We start from the raw sequence: 21311 nt of genomic DNA, 5'->3' as shown, positions 1-21311 counted from the left end.
GCTAGTAGAGGGGCAGTGACAAGCCTGGGGCTAATGCCTGCATTTAAGGGACAGTCAAAGGAAGAGGATGAAAGAGAAGGTTGAGAAATTGTGGCTAGAAAAGTAAGTGGAAAACTACTTACTTCTGTGTCCCTCCAAATTCATATGTTGAAACCTAAATCCCAGTGTGATGATATTTGGAAGTGGAGCCTTCGAGAGGTGCTTAGGTCATGAGGGTGAAGCCCTCATGAATGGGATTAGTGCCTTTATAAAAAATGCACTCTCTCGCCACCTCTGCCATGTGAGGACACAGCCAGTAGATGGCTGTCTCTGAGAACCAGAGAACGGGCCCTCACCAGACACCAAATCTGCCAGGGACTTGAATCTACAGGTGCCTTGATCTTGGATTTTCCAGCCTCCAGAACTGTGAGAAATAAATTTCTGTTGTTTCTAAGCCACCCCATCTTTGTTATTCTATTATAGCAGCCCAAATGGACCAAGACAAAAACCAAGAAGGCTATAGTGTTCATAGAAGCCGAGGAGAGGAGGTCTCACGAATGCATGCGGGGTTTGGCAATTGGGAAGTAACTATCCATAGAAAGGAGTAGTTTGGCCGGGGACAAGGACAGTCTGGTTACAGTCAGTTGAGAGTGGTTAGGGGAGGGAAGACACTCAGGGTAGACCACTCTTTGAAGTAGCTCCACTAAGGAGAAATGTACTACAGTAGCATAAGAGGATGATAGGGACAGCAAGGGCTATTTGACCATGAAAGAGACTCAGTGTTTATAGGTAAAGGGAAGGAAACCAGTAGAAAAGGAGAAGCCAGATATATAAGAGGCAGAGTAAATAATTAATTTTGGAGTGTGAACCTTAAGAAATTAGGTATGGGAACACTGATGGACTAATTAGCTCTGGGTAGAAGTAAAGACCTTCTGAGACCAGAGGGAAAGGAAAAAGTAAGAAAGAAAGGAAAAAGGACAGTTGGTGTGTGATAGGTATTATCATTATTGTTGTCATTCATTCTGAAGGTCCGTGACGTCTGTTTGGACTATACTGAGCTTTCTCCTTTCTCACTGCCTCAAGCATGCAGATGACACTGCTGCTCTCCTATCACTTCTAATTCAGCCAGCTCCTTCTTGTATGTCAGCATCAGGTGTAGGCTCATGTGTTGGGTTGCAGCATATGCTCATGGAGTGAACAAAACTGTCTCTGTTCTCAGGAAGCTGTGTTCTAGTGGAGGAGAAAAGCAAACTGATAGATACGTTTAAAAAAATATATAATGTACAAGATTGTAGTAAGTGCTATAAGGAAGACAAAATAAGGTTAAGGAACAGAATGTGTCTGGTAGGGAATGGACGATGGAAAATCAGGGAAGGTTACTGGGAAGATAACGCAGCAGCAGGGTACTGAACAAAGCAACAGAAGAGAAGAGCACATGTTTAAGGGAGAATTCTTCAGGCAGAGGAATAGCAAGTGCAGAGGCCCTGCAGTGGGAGTTGGCTTGGTGTGCTGAGGAAAGCCAGGCTAGTGTGGCTGAAGCAAAGGTTGTGCTCAAGAGAAAGGTTAGAGGAGGAGCTGGGGACCAGAACATTTAGGGCCTTTACTGAATTTAAACAGGATGCCACGGAAGGGTTTTGAGCAGACAAGTAAAATATTGATCTTGTGACATGAGATTGTATTATTTTCCTATTAGCCTCTTTTCTGAATCATAAGCAAATAATCAAAATTGCAGAGTCTTCCAATGTGCTACAAGGGAATGGTGTCTCATAAAGTTCAAATCCCTGTCTACCCATTTTTATTCATGTGAATAGAATGCGAGAAGCAGGTAATATTGTTTCTGTTCAATTTAATTGTATGTTTTAAAAATTGTGTGTCTGTGGATGGCTAGAGCACCAGAGCCGTCACTCTGGTGCTGTACATACTTACCTGGAATGCTTTCAGAGCTGCAGACTCTCTGCTTGATTTTGGCATCATTTCTCTTTGTCTTTAATGCAATATTTATGGCCTGGTCAGATACATTTGACTTTTACTAAAAGTGACTTGAAAAAGTGTCAAACTTGAATTTTTTTTCTTCCCAAATGAAAACACAAGTGTAAGCACATTTTTTCATGTTATTCTGAATCACATAGTTAATGCATCCTATCCAGGAAAGATAGTGCTGACAAAGGGATGCAGAAGGAAAAGGAAAGTGTCTTGGTGTCTAGTAGTTCATGATTAGTGTTCTCAGTACCACAGAAGAGAGCTGCTCCAGACTGCTACACACGCCTGTATGAACCTACATGGGCATATAGTTTACTTGTCTGCTGAGATCTAGGACTTGAAAGGGCAGTATTGTGCAAATGAGAATGCTATTAAGTCATTGGTGCTGAATTTTAGACTCAGGACTCAGCATGGATATACACTTAAACCAAAGTTACCTTGAAGAGTAAATTGCAAAGAGAAATATAGGATGAGTTTCACTTTGTCAAAGACAAATAGACATTTTTAGAAGTAATCTCCTGAGATAGGATGAGATTTAGATAAATATCAATTACCTTTAAAAATATTGCTATGTAAATAAATAAATAAATAAATAAATAACTTAGAATAGGAGATTCTTACTCCTAATCATTCACTTCTAGTCAGAAATCTATCAGTTAAATATGAAAGTACTATGCATACTTCATTGGAAAAGCAACACAAAAGATATAAAACCTACAATTATAAAGTAATATCATTTCTCCAGAAGGCTTAAAAATATCATAAGAGAAAACTAAAGTTTAAAGACTTTGGAGAATAAATTCTATTGTATTATTTACCTTGGCATATTTTTTTCAAGTAATAAGAATTGTTGGGACAGATTTAAACTCAAAGCCAGGAGAAAACAGAATGAAGTTACTCAAAGTTCTTTATATGTTTAGTAGTTAGAGGATAAAAACAAACAACAAACAAAACACCGGCTGATTTGGGTAGAGGACCCATTCTACTTTGTAGAAACAGCAGGGCTCTATTCAGGTTTACTCTGATGGTTTATACTTAAAGTACTGTTAGCACATCTGCCATATTCTTTGTAGGAATCAAGAAAAATATTATTGAGCTCCCATAATGGGAAAATGCAAGGCATAATATTGTGTAAACATTGTTATACAAGTAATCATAAGAGTCCTGGACTGCGAGGCTGCAGTAGGCACAGGGGCAGATCTGGCTCCCCAGCTCATCTGCTCCACCATCCCACTGCAGCCAAACCCGCCATGTTCCACACATGCCCCCTAGTGGTCAGTGCATGTCATAGCGACCAGTTGTTTGGTTGTTCGGTTGTTTTGCCGTTTGATCTCTTTGCATATTAGCCTTTTATTATATAGGATAGATGCATGTGTAACCTCATAACTATGTATAAAATTGCCCATCCTCTGTGCCCCCCCCGGCCCCTCCCACCACGGCCCCAGTCCCTTGTCTGCTGGCAGCCCCACTGATGATGTGGAGTGATTGGGGCTGGCACCAGCAGTGGGTGTGAGCAGCAACTGCTGCCCTGATTGCCCCTCAGGAGCAGGGGGAGGTGGAGAATCCCTCAGAGGCAATCAGGGCCAGTAGCCGCCACTTGCACCTGCTGATGGCGCCAAGTGATCGGGACTGGTGCCGGGCACTGGCAGCCGGTGTGAGCGGGGCTGGCATCAGCAGCAGGTGTGAATGCCAGGCAGGGATGCAGTGCGCAGGAGCAAAGAATTTTCAGTAACCACCAGAGGCTCACCCTAATGACAGCGACTGGAGCCCCGCCTTGGTCTAGTGCTCCCACTCACCTGCTCCACCATCCCACTGCGGCCGAGCCTGCCATGTTCTGCACATGCCCCCTAGTGGTCAGCGCACGTCATAGTGACCAGTTCAGTTGTTCTGCCGTTCAGTCTATTTGCATATTAGCCTTTTATTATATAGGATAGATGCATATGTAACCTTATAACTATGTATAAAATTGCTCTGTAACCTTACATGTGACTATATATAATTACATATGTATTTATTACAAGTATAGAAAGAGCAAGCCTGATAAGATTTCACAGAAGTGAGAGTGCGGGATGGGATGCTTTGCTAGGTACATTTATATACATGTACTGTATGTCAGATAGTGTGCATGGTGACTATAATATCACACAATAAGCCAATGAGTAGATGTCTTACCCTCATTTTAGAGATTAGAACTCTGGGTCCGTTGGGTTTAGTTACTTGTCCAAAAGTTAAGCATTTAATGTCAGTAAAGCCAAGATTGGAATCACTACACCTCTTCTCAAAGGGATTGACAGAGACGAGGCTGGAAAAATGAGATAGAAAGGGGTTGTATTGAGAGGAATGGATATGGTGGTACCGTGATGGAAAATTTGGATTTTTTCATTTAGTCAAAAGCAACCATGGATTATTTCTGCCTAGGAAAGTGACATTGTGTAAGCAATGCTTTAATATCAGTAAGATCTCAACTTTAAAAAAGTGGAAATTCAATTGAATTGCTCATATTAATAACCTATTTTATCTAACATAGAATAATGAAGGCATAGTCCTTGTTCTTTTGAGCTTATTTGGTTTGTGGCAGGTTTTTAAATTTTATTTTCTTTGAGGACTGACAGCTGTGAGTTAATGGACTTCACAAATTGGTGCATGTACTCTCCTAGCCCATGGAGAGCAGTAAATTGCTCTCATCCTCCTGACACATTTATATCAGGAGAAGAAATAGGGAAAGGGGAACAGCATTGCATCAACTAATTAAAACTAATGTGGGAAGAAGACGAAAAGAAAAAAATAACATACAGGCAGGAACTTGAACCAGAGACCAGAGACGGTAGTGGCTCAGCTCTTCCAGGGGCTTCAACCCACCTCATGCTCTGGAAGACCTAGCCTTTGGTTTGATTGGGTGTGGCGGGGAGGGTGGCACTGGGGTGTTCCTCAGAGAACTGTAGAAATGACATGGCCTCCCAGAGGCATTCCAGGGTGAATAGGGACATGTTGGTGTGCCTTCTCACACCAGCTGGGCATGGTCCCTGGGAACTGCAAACCATTCCTCAGCCACAGCAACAACCAGATGTGTGGTTCCTTATGTAATGTGTTCTTTAGATGTATTTTAAGGCATGATCTGTCAAATATCCATTTTCTTCCCCCATCTTTCTTTTTAATTGCTTTGGGATGAAAGTATCATAGGTTCAGAAAGTAATTTGGCAGTCCTCTACTCTAGACACTACCAGAAAATCCCCTCTGTAATATGCCTGCTAACTTCTACTCCACTAAGCCAATATTTATTGAGTCCGTCTTTTATGTAAATGCAGGAGTACATATTAAGACAGCCACTTCCTGACAATCAAAGAAAACTATAATACAGTAATCAAATGAATCTATATTTCATCATTTTCAAAATGTACATCTTTCATATTCTAACTTCTCTGAAATTTGCCTGGGTCTCACAATTACTGGTCTAACAATCGTCATGACGTTGCCCGCACATGCACAAACTTGGTCGTGGTTGTTCATATCGTTGTCTCCTTCCTTGAGTTACCTGCATTGTTGGAACTGCACGTGTTGAGTTTAATTGCTGTTTACAGTGCCTTTAACAATGTTCTTTGGCATCGAAACTAAATGTTACATACAGAAAGGCCAAGAAACAGGACAGTGAAGTACATACACATTTAATATTAGAAAAGAAAATATTCACTCTTGAAGGACTGTCTGATATTTTCTACTTTGACACAAAGCAAAAGCCATGTGCTCAATAGGACCTGAGAGATAATGATCACCATAAGCCAGGGGTGGGCAACCCCTGGCACGCGTGCCAAACATGGCACTTCAGTAACTTTTCCTGGCACGCGAAACCCTCCCTTCTAATCTTCCATTTACAATTTTTTTCTTAATATCGACTTTTTTTATTTTTCAGATAAATTCAGTATAGGTGCATCTTAGATAAATAAATAATTTTACATAACAAGTTATCTTAAAGACCATAGACATGGATTGACGAGAGAGGGGAAGAGCAATTTCTATGCCTCTGCCTTAACTCTCCCTGCCTTTCTAGATCCGACCAGTGTTTTGGTTTCATCCACATACGCTTGTGAATCTTTGTTCTCAGTGATGAATTTTGTTAAGTCTCGTAATAGGAGTAGCCTGACGGATGAAAGTAGTAGCTCGTGCATATCTCTGAAGGTCACGAAATATAAACCTGATGTAAAATCTCTGTCATCAATGATGCAGCAGCAAAAGTCCTACTGATAATATCAAACGGTCATAAAGTTTTCTGTCGGACTATCAGCGTACATGTATACATTAAAAAATAAATGTATTTTTCATCATCATATACTGTGTTTTTGTCGCTCGAATGAATTTTATTATTTCTTCAAGGTTCTTCACATATGTACACCTTAAGAGATATCAAGTAGGCATAACATGTTCTCAAAAAATTAGTGTTGGCACGCAGAAGAATTTTGAGTCAGAGATTTTGCTGGTTTTGGCACGCACTCACAAAAAGGTTGCCCACCCCTGCCATAAGCTAATGAAGGCCATTGTATTTTTTTGCCAACACACAAGCAGAGGATTGCCTCTCATACACCAGATAAGGAAGTCCAGCAACAAAGTGCTGGTTGTAATGCTGGAGCCCTGCCTTAGAAAACAGCACATTGTGGATACTTTGGTAGCATAGATAATGATGTTGGTGAACAAAAATCAGTAACTGATGTGAAAAAGGATTCTGGTGAGTCAAAGTTGATGGAAAGAAGATTTCAGGGTATATTAATCAAAATTTGTCTTATAAAGTATAAAAGATTTTAAGTGATAAGAAAATATGCCATTGTTTAATTATTTAGTAATATCTGAAATACTGGTGTATCTTATAAAAGGCCTTGTCTTCAGGTCACTGAAATAGGGCAGTCACAACACATTATGCTTTTCAATCCTCAGGCACTTTGCAAACTGAAATATTATTATTTCAGTTTTACAGATGAGAACATTGAAGTAACTAGCTCCATATCTTAGAAAAGTGATAGCGTTGGGAAACTAATAATTGGATAATGGTGGCTGCCATTTGAACCAGAGTTCAAGCTGTTTACCCAAAGTAAATTGCCCTAAGTGAAAAGAATCATTAATCAAAAATGACAGGAGGACCCAGAGATCTGATGATATAACAGCAACTTGGTGCTTCACGCTTGGCTTAATATTTCCAGTGTGGGTGAGCTCATCACACCCTCCCTCCCATTGTGAATGGTTTTCTTGATAGAAATGAATTTTTTTATATAGTAGACAACTAGGCTTCCTTTTAACTTTCACTCATTTGCTGTTATTCTTCCATCAAAAGAACAACAAAACAAAAACTAAAATCTGGACTATAAGCCTGCTGGCTCATCTACAAAAGCCTCTCGGAATCTCAAGGACAGTTACCATATTGCCATCTATTCTGTTTTCTGGACCAGATAGCCCTGTTTTTCTTATAAAGCATGTTTTCATGACCCATGTCATGTTTATCATATTTCCTTAGAGTAGTCTGTTTTGTGGGTGTGTGTTTACAAATATGGAGTTCAGGGTGAACTGTTGCATCAGGACTTGGAGGACAGACATGCCACACATTCAGTCCGCAGTCATCTAAAGCTTACAGGACCTTTTCAAGGTAATGCTGATGAACCCAGGCTCCTCCCATCCGGATTTTTCTCAGAAGGGTTTTTATGGCATCTCTCAGGCACATAGCCTAACTCTTCCTGGGATAGGGCAGACTGGAAAAGGCTGTGGCCTACACATCTGCCCGTGAAGCATAGTTCGACAGAGGATGCGGATGCTGCGGTTGTGGGAAGTCCTGTCTCCCTGGCAGAGCTGTGGTGGCTCACGTGAAGAGCGACCTGGGAAGCAGAGGCCCAGGGAGGAGAGAGCCTGGGTGTGAATGTACCGCTGCCAGTTTTCAACGTGGGCAAGTTACTTAACCTTTCTCAGTTCCATGTCTGGAAAATGTTGATGAATAATAGTTGTTCCTCTTATGTTATTTGAGGATTAATTGAACTTAAGCATTTAAAATGCTTAGAAACACTATTTGACCTAAGAACTCAAAATGTTTTCTTATGTGTGAGTAGAACTCAAATAATTGAATAATCAACCTAGTGTGTTCATTTCCTAGGGCTGCCATAACCAAATTCCACTAACTGAGTTGCTTCACACCACAGAAATGTATTGTCTCACAGTTCTGGAGGCGAGAAGTGTGACATGGGGTGTTGGCAGGGCCACATTCCCCTCTAGGGAGGAACCTTCCCTGCCTGTTCCTGCTTCTGGAGGCCCCAGGACTTTATTGGCTTGTGACAGCATGACTCCCCTTTCTGCCTCTGCCTTTACCTGGCCTCTGTGTCTCTGTGCCCATGTTTTCCACTGCTTATAAGGACACCAGTCCTATTGCATTAGGGCCCACCCTAATGGAGTCTGACTTCATGTTAACCTGATTCTATCTGCAAAAACTCGATTTCCAAATAAAGTTACATTCATAGGTACCAGTGCTTAGGACTTGAACATACCTTTGGGGGGACACAATTCAACTCAATGTCTAGTATCAGACAAGTTCAAAATGGAGGAACTGGGTGTCCCAGAAACAAGCAGAGAACAGCAAGCGGGAAAGTGAGAGATCTAAGAACAGGTGAATTTTTGAAAATTAGCCAGTAACTAGGCACTAATGTTTTTTGTGAAGAAGTCATATAGCCCAAATAAAATCTTTGGGCTGAGATAAGGAAAAACAAGATTTCAATAATCTGTGGGGGGAAATTTGGACCCACATTTAAATGTCCTGCAATACTGACCAGGTATCAATATAAGCTGTAAATCTAAAGTTGACCCTGTGGATCCTGTTCACTCTTAGCAGTGCCTTTCCTCAGACATGGAATAAACAACATCTCGGCAACTTTGAGATGTTAATATTGTTTCAGCAGCATTCGTAAGTGCAGCATTATATATTTTAACTGCCTGGTCGCTTTTCAGCACACATAGTTAGATTTCGCATACATAGGATGCATTTGAATTATCCCAGGATGAAGATGTATTTGTTTTCTGAAATAAAACTGAAACACCTAAGAATTTGCATTCTGTACAACCATTGGGCATTATCTGCTCTTGAGAGCTTTACTACAGAATGAGCATGAGTTTGTTAGATTTGTAAAGTGTTTGAAGATACTGTGAATAAAAGGTTTGTCCGATATAGAGGAAATACAGAGTGGTTACTCTGGAAATATTGATGGTACAAACACACAGATGATCATCTGTGTGTTTGTACCATCAATATTTCCAGAGTAACCACTCTGTATTTCCCAAATAGAGTGCGAGTTAGAAGCAATATGACTTAAATACTGTATTAAGAAACCCATCTCTTTTGTATCTCAATCAGAAAGTCTTTTGTAAATACCATGTTAATGACAGCTGTGGAAAGAGAAATATGGAAAGTGTGCTTAACGTAGAAATTTCTAATCCTTACAGGGATTTGAATCAATTTAAGATTAGATCATTCCCTAAGTGGGTTTTTATATAGTTATTTCGTTTCCAGTTTTCCATGCCTTTCTAACACTTGATCTTTGTACAAAAACTGCTGCCATCTTCAGAGACATGAGTCATGGTACTTAAAATGTTTTCACCATACTTTAGACATCATAGGATGCAGTAGGAGAGTAGGGTCTTGGCATTCACAATTTTTACATTCAAAGACTTGACCTTTCAGAGTGGGTCATTACACATGTATTAGTTTAGCTCATGCATGAGGCTAGCAGACCTCTTACTGTCTGAATTTCATTTTTGGCTTTTTTCTTTTTTTAAGTATTGTATGTATGTTTATCTGTATATATCTCTGTGTGTGTATTTTTTGTGAAAAAAAAATGTCCATGCAAAGATAGCCAATTCCATTGGAAATGAGGAATGATGAGGTGATGACTTAGCCAGAAGGCTTTAGATAAACAGGAGTGGCATGTTAATGAATCCATCATAAGTTCTGTGCAGATATTAGACAAAGTGAATATTAAACTGTTTCGATGAGTTTTCCAGGTCCTGCCAACATTGCTCAAATAAGAACTTTTAAAATTTTAGCAAAGGCACTAGAATGGCTCCTGGAATTATCTTTAAGGTAAACAGAAGTACAAGAATTTCAGCCTATTTTTTTTTTAAGCACAATGTTGTTTGTGATTGCCTGAAATACTCCCTTTGATACTTGACTTTGGCCCCCTCCTACTAACAACTGGGAGTGGGCACATGGCGTACACTCCATTCTGTGGACACTGATTGATTCAGGAGTGAGCAGGGGACCACACTTGTTCCATGGTGCAGATTTGCTGGAATTGGTGGATCTGCTTTATACTTCATTGTGCCGGCAGGATGTGACTTGGAGAATAGAGTAAGTCCAGTGCAGTAGAAGAAAATAAGGCCAATGTGCAGAGAGAAGCTGATAGGAGAGTGAAAATTAGGGAGGCTTCATTTAAGCCCAGATTCATTTATGTCTGAAGCCAGGTCTTATATTTGACTGCATTTTATGGGGGGAATACTATACTTAGTAATCTTTGTGAATTATAGGATTTTCAAAGATTTAGGGAGCAGATCCTTCATGTATCTTAAGGTCTACGATATCTTATACCAGTGATGGTGAACCTTTTGAGCTCGGCGTGTCAGCATTTTGAAAAAGCCTAACTTAACTCTGGTGCCGTGTCACATATAGAAATTTTTTGATATTTGCAACCATAGTAAAACAAAGACTTATATTTTTGATATTTATTATATATATTTAAATGCCATTTAACAAAGAAAAAATCAACCAAAAAAATGAGTTTGCGTGTCACCTTTGACAGGTTCGCCATCACTGTCTTATACCCTCCCACCTCTATGCTAATAAGCATTTAAACGTCATTGCTATCTTTGAGGCTATTTTGAATTCTGATTCTCTGTGTTTTAAGATAAACCTTGAAACTCATGCTTTATGTTAAATACATTATATTTACAAACAGTGGAAAACATTGTGTACATAAATTAATAATTTAGATACCAGTGAATATATAAGTGCTTTAATAATGAATTTCAATTAAGGGACTTTATAAATGATGGAAATTTAAAACGGTGGCAATAAAAATATGCTACTCAACACCAAAATAGCAATTTCTATATAAATTTATTCATATGTAACTTCTATTTTAAATATCACTGCATGTTTTTCTGATTCAATCATGTTGTGTGAAAAGAGATAAATAAGAAAGTAATGTCACCTGCTTGCACTTTGTAATTGTGGCCATCAGGTACCCATTACCTAGCATTAAAAAAAGAAGGCAATATATTAATGTAAGGTATATATTAATATAAAATATTAACATATAAACTCTTTATCCAGACTGATATTTTAAATTTGGAATGTTATTGTGACTATATATATATATATATATATATATATATATATATGGATCCAATCAAGAGGAGCTGAAGGGAGCTGTGGTATCATAGAGATAGGGAACTTACCTCATCTTGAATGACTAACCTGGGCCAGTTACTACCACATTATCAGATGTAATCTTCACAGTCACCGTACATGGTCACTGCTACTGCCTTATTCTACACATTAGGAGCTTTAGGCTAAGATAGATAGTGACTTACTAGAGGTGAGGAAGAATATTTCCTCTTGCCCAAATCCCTTCCTTGGCTCCTCTTTGGATGAAGTTCTCTAACTTCCTAACTTGGATGACAAAACCCTCATTCTCTGGCTTTTGTTAATCTTTACAGTTTCATTACTTTTCACTTCTTACCTAATCTCCAAGTTTACAGATCTTCTTTCACTTTCTAAATTTGTCCCAAGTTGTTTCTTCTGCTGTGAGCAATAGGCCCTGTTGCTGTCCCCACCACGCAGTGAATAGCTCCTTTTCAGTCTTCAGGTTTCATCTTAAATACCACATCCTCCCGGTAAGTTCACCAAGTCCACCACACTCACTGCCTTGTTCACTCATTCATATGGGAAATATATATTGAGGATTTTCTTTGTCCCAGGTACTATCCTAGGTGTTGGGAATATAACAGTAAGCAAAGAAGAGAAAAAACAAAACTCTTTCTAGCTGGTACTCTAATATTATTATTTAGTCCAGTGTCCCTCATTAAACACTTGCTTCAATGGAGGATTGATTATGTCTAAGTTGTTCTGTTACATTTTTAGGGTCTAACACAACAGGATATTGTAGGAATGTTGCAGGCATTTAATATTTATTGAATTGGGGCACAAATGAAGGACTTCATTTACATATTAATTTATAGTGGTTGTATGGATGTATAAAAATGTTCTAACTGGCCCCTTTTATCTTTTCCCACTGCCATCATCGTAATACCAGCCCTCCTTGTCTTATGACTGTGTTATTGCAGTGAATCTCTAATTAAAAGCAACTTAGCTTTCCATTTTTCCACAGCATTGGATTCTCCATAGAGCTGACATATTTATCTCCTTTCAGTATTGGGATTGATCTCCTTCTTAAAACATCTCATACTGAAATTCAAGTCCTTTCATAATCTAGTGTTGCCTTTCTACTCTAATTTATCCCTTGCTCTTTCCCATATACCTTTTAATCAATCCAATTATTTTGTAGTCCACTTATGCTGGTTCATTTATACCTGCCTACCTAAAGATCCCTTTTTCTTTTCTCACTTTACTAGAAATTTTATCAACACTGCTAGTCACTTCCCTTTAGTCTTCTTTTTTAGTCAGCCAGCCTTTATTTTCACAATTTCTAATTTCCTGTAAGACTCTGGCTATATCAGTAATATTCCTAAAGAAGTTTTAAGCAGTGAAATATATCTACCATCCACCTCTACCTCCCCCCCGCAACACACACACACACACACACACACACACACACACACACACACACACTACACCTAGAAAGAAAGAACCCTCACATGGGTAAAATAAAAAACAAAAAGAAGCCTCCAAGGTAAAAACTAAACAAACCAAAAAGAAACAATAATAAAAATAGAGCTTATTGTAATATGGCCCTACCCCTTCTCATGTATCCTTTAGCTCTACAGAACACACTTGAAACTAACGTGTGGCCTCAGCCACACTGGTCTTTGCTTGGTCTTCTGTTAGCAGGGGCAGCTCAGAAGCGGTCAGGGTGACTGCACGCTGCTGAGAGGAAAATTACTTGTTCATGACACAGAAGGAAAGGGCCATACTTCCATGCCTGCCACAGCAAACATTTTAAGGCCCATGTTTTTGGCCTCTTACCACTTCCTAGGAAACATCTCTAGGAAATAGAGAATAGAGTCTGACTTTATTCTTTTCTCTAGTTCGGAGGCATTTTAAATGTTAGAGAGCCTATAGGCTAGACCCTTCTGAAACTTTTTTAGTCATCCATGTTGCACAAGTCCAGAGACCAGAGTGAAGCCCTTGGTCAAAGGTCCATCTTCTTATTGATGAAAGGTCAAATAAGTAGAAATTAAGCATTTGGAAGCCCCATCTAGTCCGTATTCATATGTGTAAATCTTATATCCCAAGTATATCTGATGATTCCTAAATGAATTAATTGTTTTTCTATTCCTTTACTATAAAATTATATATTATTCTTTAATCATTTCATAATGATATAAGCTTGTCTTTCCACCAGTTTTAAAGAATGACCATTTTTAAATTCTCTGTAACACTTTTCACATAGAGGAGCTTAAGAACTACTACAATTAAGACTGAATAAAATATCCTAGTTTAAGAAGTTGTCTATTTTATAGGATTATTCACAATTTGTCCTCTCTAACATGAACTCTCCATATAAAGTATCAAATCATTGTAGGAAAAATCAAGTGTTCTTTTGTAAAATGTCATTCAGTTTGTGATGTGACTAATAACAGAGATTTTTTATTTTAAAAGATAGCCTTCTATGTATTTAGAACATTAAAAAATTTGTTTCAAATACATTAAATAAGAAATATAGAAGATGGAAAGTGTTCTGGAAATTTAATGAAGTGGATATCTAAGGACATGCAACTTGAAATTTTTTGATTTTATAAAACAAATGATCCGCTAGTAAAAATCAGTTTAATAACTCACCAAACATATTATGAACATGCTTTTCTTTTCTTTTTTAAAATTTTGTTTTGTTGCTTAAAGTATTACAAAGAGTATTACGTATGTCTCCTTTTCTTTTTCCCCTTGACCTTCCCCCAGCCTCCCCTACCCCGTCCGTCCCCCCCCAGTGTCTGTGTCCATTGGTTATGCTTATATGCATGCACACAAGTCCTTCGGTTGATCTCTTACCCCACCCCCCAACCCTCCCCAGCCTTCCCGCTGTAGTTTGACAGTCTGTGAACATGCTTTTCAATTTTTTATTTTGTCAAGGGGAAAGAAAAGAGTTGATTGACAATCCTGATTGGGCTTTTTTAGCAATTCAAATATATATCATTCGTCATTTTTAATTGATGAAAATTAAACTAAATTTGAAATTATGATTACTAATGAGTCACAAGTTGTAATGAGTTAGCAGCTATTTTGTTTTCCAAACACCTGCATTAATTTTCCATGATCACTTAGTTTGTATGTTATTTGCAACATGTTAGGCAAACATGATTTTTGCATAATTTAATTAGATATTTGTCAAATGCTGAAGAAACAAAAATAGAAGACAGGTTCATGCTCAAATTGGAAGCAAGAACCTATGTAATTGTACAAAGTATACAAAGATTTTATGAATGCTATGATTTAAGTTTAGGTAACGGTGTCCCTAGTTGCATTCATAGAGATAAATAATATTAATGGTGTATATCACTATGAAATACAATCATCTCCATAAGAGAAGTCTTCAATTGAATGAATATTAGCTATGAAATGGAAATTTGAGATAACCCATTACAAGTTTTAAAAAGTTTTAAATTGATACCCACTTTGAATAAACAAAACAATCTCATACCTTTTGTTAATAAAATTTGAAATTTCAAAATAAAAGCAACATTACTAAAAATAAATGTAAAGTATTTATAATTTTATGTATGTTTTTAGAAAAAAATTATATCCTTCTGCTTCTGTTAAGATATTTGGGAGATGTTAAACAAGCAATGAAATCATTTGCTCATTGAAAATATTTAAAGGAGATGTAAGTCTTAAACCCATATTTCTTGACTAGTATGCAGAAGTTTTAGGATGGAAAGGGAAATACTCTAATGTCAGAAGGCCAATAATTTTTAATACTATTTGGTGTGTGTATGTCTTCTCAAGTATTCTGTTAAGTTCTTGAGACCAAGTTTCATGCCCTTTATGTCTTTATTGTCCCAATATAATTGACATAAGTAAAAAGTTATTCAGTCTTTGATGTTATTTATTCATCGTTTTAATACAGCACATTTAATAAATATCTTCTATTTTTTCAGGTATATAATTGAATAATTAATTCTGAAATATCTGCTTAATGAAGGATGATAAGAAAATAATAGATTAAGGAAAATTAGACAGAATTAATAAATAAGCTTATTGTCATTATTAAAATTATATTCCAGAAAGTACTTTTTCTTAACTAAATTTTAAATGAATGTGTTCTAAGATGTCTAAGTTATTCACATAGTTTTAAAAATTGCTCACTTAAGAATTAAAACTTCAATTTTTATATATGCCTCATATAACAAATAAGCTTGTATATTTTTTATTGAGCAAGTGATAGCATTTAATCCACGCCTTCTTTTTATGAAGTCATTTAAGTATTTTTTTTTCAAGAATAGTACTTTTAGCTTTGTTCACTTACCAGGAGACATAAATATAGCTAATTACTTGAAAGTCAGTAATAGGTAAAGCCCATTTCTAATATCCCCACTGCCTATAATTGCCAAATTAATGATGGATATGTGGACTCTAGAATTCCATATCATTAACTTGCTTTCCTTGAGTTTAAAAAATATTAAAAACAACATCTTTTCAATTGTTAAAATTTGAGTAGTGTTATGATAAGAATAGAAGATGACTCACTTTTTGCCTACTCAAATGAGTTTTCCAAAAATCTAGTAAGAGTCAGCCTTGTAAAACATCCTTTTGGTGAAATACCTTGTGTTTCTTCTATTACTATGTTACTTTCAGCTTTTAAAACATCACTACCATTACACAGCCATGGAACAGAGCAGTCTTATAAATGAGCTTTGCCACAATAGAAAACAAGACTACCTGGAAATTCGTCATGGTGTTGTTACCCACTGCAAGACTGGTAATATTACTAAAGCCATTTGGAAATATGTCCACTCTTAGAAAATGGAACTTGTGGAGCATGAGACCTAGTCTATTTGATTTTAGCCTTAACATCTTTCAACATATAATCCATAATATGCATTTGGATAAAAAGTAGAAAATAATAGAGTAACTTTTTGTATGTTTTATTTGTGGCTACATTGATTACAGGCACTTAGATCATCTAGCTAAAGATTGCAAATCATCCTTGATGTTTCTTAGGTAGACAACCTCTGCCAGGTCCACTATTTCACATTGTATGTCTGGATATTCCTGCGCCACAGCATGTTAAGCTTTTTTTCCTCCCTTATATATTTTCATTTAGTTAAAAAAAACTTACTTACAAAAAGGTTTATTATGAAGCCCCTTATAGATGAGGCATCTGATGTCTCCTGCAAAGATTAAGTATCTTGTCCTAGTTACACAAGTGGCAAGATAGTCAAAGTCTAAAGAAATGTAAAAACAGAGTAGAATATGTCTATATAAAGGAGGCAATTGGGAAAAGCAAATTGGAAGAGTCCTTGGATTCTATAGATAATACAGCTGATTCAGGGAGCATGAAGAAGAAAATGATTAAGAGGCCACAGCTAATTGATTAAGGTCAATCAGCAGGAATACACATACAAACCAAAAAACTAACAAACAGCAATTATGAAAACAAGAGGTCTAGGTTCATATCTGCACCATTACACTAGGCTGTCTCTCCTCATGGAAGAAATAACACACCTAGGTAAAAGCAAAAAGCTAAATTGAAAGAATACTGTGGCCACAGATACCAAACAGTTTTTAAAAATATCAAAATACTAGAGGCCCGGTGCACAAAATTTGTGCACTCAAGGCGGGGGCTCCCTCAGCCCAGTCTGTGCCCTCTCACAGTCCAGGAGCCCTTGGGGGATGTCCGGCTGACAGCTTAGGCCTGCTCCCTGCAGGGAGCGGGGAGTGGGCCTAAGCCGGCAGTCCAACATCCTTAGTGTTGCCACAGAGGTGGGAGAGGCTCCCACCACCACTGCTGCACTCACCAGCCATGAGCCCAGCTTCTGGCTGAGTGGTGCTCCCCCTGTAGGAGCACACTGACCACCAAGGGGCAGTCCCTGCATTGAGTGTCTGTTACCTGGTGGTCAGTGCGCGTCACAGTGACCGGTCATTCCACCGTTGGGCCAAAACCAGCTCTCTGACATCCCCCGAGGTATCCCAGATTGCTAGAGGGTGCAGGCCAGGCAAAGGGACCCCACTGGTGCACGATAAGGGCCGGGGAGAGACACAGGAGGTTGGCCAGCCGGGGAGGGACTGCAGGAGAGCTTCAGGGCATGTCTGGCCCGTCTTGCCCAGTCCCAATTGGCCAGACCCCAGCAGCAAGCTAACCTACCGGTCAGAGTGTCTGCCCCCTGGTGGTCAGTGCATGTCATAGCGACTGGTCGACCAGTCGACTGCCATCTGGTGATCAGTGCACGTCATAGCGAGCTGTTGAGCAGCCTTAGCATATCATTAGCATATTACAGTTTGGTTGAACGGCCTACTGGACACTTAGTATATTAGGTTTTATTATCTAGGATAGGTTTAGGAGACCCAAGATAGGAATGTTAAGATCTGTATGCCTTAACATTCAGGGTCCTGGAGGGAGTTCATGGGGATTTGAAACCTGGATCAGTATTTCAAAAAAGGAAGAGAACAGCCCTGACAGTGTGGCTCAGTGGTTAAGTGTCAACCCATAAACCAGGAGGTCACGGTTTGATTCCTGGTCAGGTCACATGCCCCGTTTCTGGCTCCATCCTTAGTAGCGGGTGTGCAGGAGGCAGCTGATGTATGATTCCCTCTCATCATTGATGTTTCTATCTTTCCCTCTCCCTTCCTCTTTGAAATTAATTTTATAAAAAGTGAAAAAATAAGCATTCATTTGTAAATAAATATATATAAGTACATAAGTTTTCAAATTTATTTACATTTGGCTGAAATTAAATCAACTCATAGTGTTCATTCAATATTCTTGATTGACTGTGATGAAAATTAAGTGTTTAGTGAACTACATAATGTAAATATATCCACACATCAAATAACCAATAGTTTCCACTACTGACCAAACTTGGATACATGAACAGAGTGATGACCAAATTTTATTAAATACCACTTAAGTATTATACATAGTTATTATTTATTAATATCACAGCCAAAATCGTGACTTAATTCCATAATATTATTATGAGTCCTTAATAGTTAGGCTCTTACTTAAAATCTGGATTGTTGCTGAAATGAAAAATAGTAATAACAGATGAAAAAAAAAAGAGCATTCTAATTCAATAATTAAGTTCTCCCAGTAAACATAATCTTGTAAAGCATTCAACCCATGAAGAAAAGAAAAAACTTCAAAAAATAATTTCAGTGACAGGAACATTCATCTTTAGGATAAAAAAAATAAAAGTTTCAATTTATTTTTCTACTGATTGGAATAAGCACTGTGGACATACCATGGTGTTGTATATGCTTGGTCCTACAAAGTAGTTTAGAAACACAGACTATTTTAGTTTCTTTCCACATCTAATTATAATTATAACTGAGATTTAAGGGATTTATGAAGCATCTAGTACTGGATTGTTGTGATTATTATAATCTACAATATAGTGCACTCTTTTTTTTTTTGCAATTATCCTGTTACATTTTTCATCAATACTGGCTAACAGACAGTTTATTTGTCTTTGTTAATTAGCATTATAAATATAAATAAGTGTTTGAAATTATTGCTATTAATCTACACTGATGCTATTATTGTTATGTACTTAATTTCATAGCTTTTTAATAAAAACCTTGAAATTTGTGTTTAGCAAATTTTTATTTGATTTAGAGACTTTTTGTTATTGTTTGATACTATCAAACTATAGTTCCCTGGATGATAATTTATGTTTTGTGTTTTACAAAGTACCTAACATCTGTTTAACATTTGAAAAATAACATTCACTATGGGGGAAATTTAATTATTTTGAAGTGTACCTCTTTAGTGAATTATACCACTGTTATTTTTTTCTTGGTTAGTTTGTTTTATAGTTGATGAAGATTTCTAGAGATAAATGAATGCTGAAATAAACTCACTTTTATCTCAGGAATTGCCTGATTTAAAAAGTTTACACATTCTGCTATTAAAGTACACATATTTGTTCTGGCTGGTTTGTACTTGAATTTATCATCCACTGAAGGTTACATAATCCTGGATTACCAACAGTGGGAAACAGATACTATGTTCTTGTGATACCCACTGTGTTTAACTTCTAACAAAACCTCTAGTCTAAAGCAAGATCTTTCTCTGTGAAATTGAAAAAAAAAATGTAGCAGATAGAAGATTCAAAGACCCAACATATAAATTGAACAGGTTGACCCCTTCATGCTGAGAATTAGACATACTGACAGTCCCTTAACATTAGAAATTTTATTGTCTTGGGGAAATATGGAAAAATGTTGGGTTGAAGTGAATGAAGCTGAAAGTAGAGTGGAACTCTAATGCTGCAAATTGCTTGGCAATTCAGTAACATCTTTTCTAAAGGAAAAATTACAATATGTTAGTTGAGTAGAAACTGGGAAAACTTGTAGAAGAAGTTATTCTGTTTCATGCAAGCCTTCCCAGATGATAAAAGCCAGTATTTTGGAGGAACTGAAAGTTCTTTATAGAAAAATAAGTGAGTCAGGAATTAAAAGAACTTGACTTCTAAATCATAATATTGATGCAATTTTGAAATGCTGGTACATAAAAAATCTATTTATTGTTTGACAGTTTTTTGTTTGTTTGTTTTTAACAACTACTCCTGTCTCCAGGCATCCTAATTTGCATAAGCTTTCTTTAACCTGGAATTCTGTGACATAACGTTTTTGTTAGTGTCAATAATAAATGGACTCAATGATGTTTTTTGATGAATTTCCTTTTTTTATAGGCAAGTAAACAGGACCAATGTGTAAGTCTGAGCATCAATGCAAAGCTGTTTTAAATAGTTTTATATGAAAGTGTATATTTAATATTACCTTTTAAAAATAAGTCTTCTACACAGGATGACAGCTTTATCAGAGTGCTTTAAAAGCTATAAATTGTATAGCAATTATATTGGGGCCTTATCTTAGTATGTGCAATACTGTCTAGTGTTTATATTTTCCAATGTAATTTAATTGTCCATGTGAATTTAGAAACAATGGAATTTTTTGAAAAAATATTTCAGTAATAATATGGATATACTTTTTTGCAGATTCACTGAATTAATTTAGACCAGTGATGGCAAACCTATGACACGAGTGTCAGAGGTGACACGCGAACTCACTTTTTTTGGTTGATTTTTTTTTGTTAAATGGAATTTAAATATATAAAATAAATATCAAAAATATAAATCTTTGTTTTACTATGGTTGCAAATATCAAAAAATTTCTATATGTGACACGGCACCAGAGTTAAGTTAGGGTTTTTCAAAATGCTGACACGCTGAGATCAAAAGGTTCGCCATCACTGATTTAGACATACGTACCTAATTGCACACACACTGTATGCATGGTTGTTGTTTGGAACACCTGACCCTTCTCAGTGGAGAGTTACCAGCATTTCTCTGGTCAGGAGGTAGAAGGCAAAGGCTTGGTCCTAGTTGGTTATCTTTCCTACTTCCTCCTCCTTCTGACTGAGATTATTTTCTGAAGGGCCTGTTTGTCCTCAGTATGCTGGCCAGTATCTTGTCTACTTAGCAGTGTGCTGGTTTCAGGGACTCATAGACTTACTCTGTGACTGATTCATTATCCAGCTTGACAATCACAAGGCCTTACTCAGCTCACTACAAAGAGCTCCTTGTACTGGCCCGACTGTTTATTTCTGTTTCTCTTTAGCACTACTTTGCTGTAATCTACAGTGAGTAAAGTCTTAAACTTGTTTAATGACTCCCTAATTGCTATACTGACCACTAATCTCCAAATAATTCCTCCTTTGTGGTGGGTGGCTTTACACACATACACACACACACACACACACGTGCACATGCACTTATATTCATATATACTTGAACACCCTTAATGATTTAAAAGCTCAATCACTAGTTCTCCAGCAATGGTATTAGAAATAAAGACTTGCCCTAACCGGTTTGGCTCAGTGGATAGAGCGTCAGCCTGCGGACTGAAGGGTCCCAGGTTCGATTCCGGTCAAGGGCATGTA

At 37.4% G+C, this 21311-nt stretch overlaps 1 protein-coding gene across 5 annotated transcripts in view; it reads left to right on the top strand.

Annotated features, from left to right (window-relative positions):
• The window catches only part of PPP3CA (protein phosphatase 3 catalytic subunit alpha), a 309183-nt gene that overhangs the window by 202273 nt on the left and 85599 nt on the right, over window positions 1-21311 (top strand). The window contains exon 1 of one of the 5 annotated variants that reach the window (XM_023758396.1): window positions 7740-7879. The exons of the other annotated variants lie outside the window; for them this stretch is intronic. The gene's annotated coding sequence lies outside the window, so the exon portion shown is untranslated. Of the gene's footprint in view, window positions 1-7739; window positions 7880-21311 lie in introns of those variants that run through there. 5 annotated transcript variants of the gene reach the window in all.

This window comes from Myotis lucifugus, unplaced genomic scaffold, assembly GCF_000147115.1.
Source record: "Myotis lucifugus unplaced genomic scaffold, Myoluc2.0 scaffold_129, whole genome shotgun sequence".
NCBI classification, from domain to species: Eukaryota; Metazoa; Chordata; class Mammalia; order Chiroptera; family Vespertilionidae; genus Myotis; species Myotis lucifugus.
The sequence above is the reverse complement of the archived record's forward strand: the minus strand, read 5'-3'. Positions and strand labels throughout refer to the sequence as shown.